Source organism: Nicotiana attenuata, unplaced genomic scaffold (assembly GCF_001879085.1).
Source record: "Nicotiana attenuata strain UT unplaced genomic scaffold, NIATTr2, whole genome shotgun sequence".
Lineage (NCBI taxonomy): Eukaryota > Viridiplantae > Streptophyta > Magnoliopsida > Solanales > Solanaceae > Nicotiana > Nicotiana attenuata.
Genome location: NW_017672783.1, coordinates 22,481 through 23,604, shown reverse-complemented (window position 1 = coordinate 23,604; position 1,124 = coordinate 22,481).

Genomic DNA, 1,124 nt, shown 5'->3' with positions numbered 1-1,124 from the left:
TTTCTTTGTCATTTCTTCTATCTTTGATTTAGTATTATTTTTGAATTTGCCTTTCCTGTTTCGCATGACAATTTCCCTACTTTCGAGGGCCTTCAAAGGTTGTTTTGAGAAAAGGAAGAACTCACCTCCGAGCGGGATCAAATTTTGGTCGAGCGGGACCAAACTACTGCTCGCCAATCAGAACTGGAAATCAAAGTTTTTGAGGCTATTGTGTTGGAGGATCGTTTGCAACAAAGTGAGCAAGAAGTGGAGACCCTTAGCCAAGAGATCGCCCCGCTAGGGGTTCAATTTGAAGAGGTTAGGGACAAATGGGGTGAAGGCCATAGTGCTTTCTTGCTGCATCTGATCTCGAGGCTGCCTCCGCTGAAAGATTAGCCAATTTGGAGGCAGCCTTGAACTCCAAAATTGAAGAGCTTGCTGCTTTTGGGGTGAAATATGCCCAGTTGGAGGAGAAGTATAAGAAGACCATCGAGCATAACAGACTTTTCAGCTCTACTGTCTGCGGTCTCGATGTTATCCTCCAGTTCGTGAGGTCCGCGCGGGAGAATCTTTCTGCCGAGGTTGACCAACTTAAAGAAGTACTTCAACGCCGAGCAGCTACCCTCATTGTTGAGAAAACACATTCCATGTATAGCATGAGGAGAAAAATCTTGAAAGAGGCCAAAGCGGGTGTCATAGATTTTGACGCCAAAATTGCTAAGGCTCTTGAGTTGGAGTTAGCCGCAAAAAGAGGTCTTCCAGCCAGATCTGATGCTACCGATTCTTTTGGTTCCGGTTCTGATTTCTCGAGAACTGGAGAGGAACCGGAAGATGATGATGTTGAGGGCCAAAATGATGAAGGCCAAGATATCGAATTGGTGGCGGATCTACCCACTTCCTCTGGGGGCGCAGATGCTTCTCTTCCTCCAGATTTCAGAGATGCGGCAGTTTAGTTTTTTATTTCTTTTTATAACTTTTGTATCTTTGCATTTTGGCACTTTTATTATGAAAAAACATCTTTTGGTCAAGTATTGCATGAGTCTTTCCGGGTTCGTTTGTTTGAACATTTATGCAAATCTTAATCTTTCTGTTCCTTCTTACTTAAGTGTTTGGTGCAAGTTTATTTCTTGCATCTTTTTTCGTTT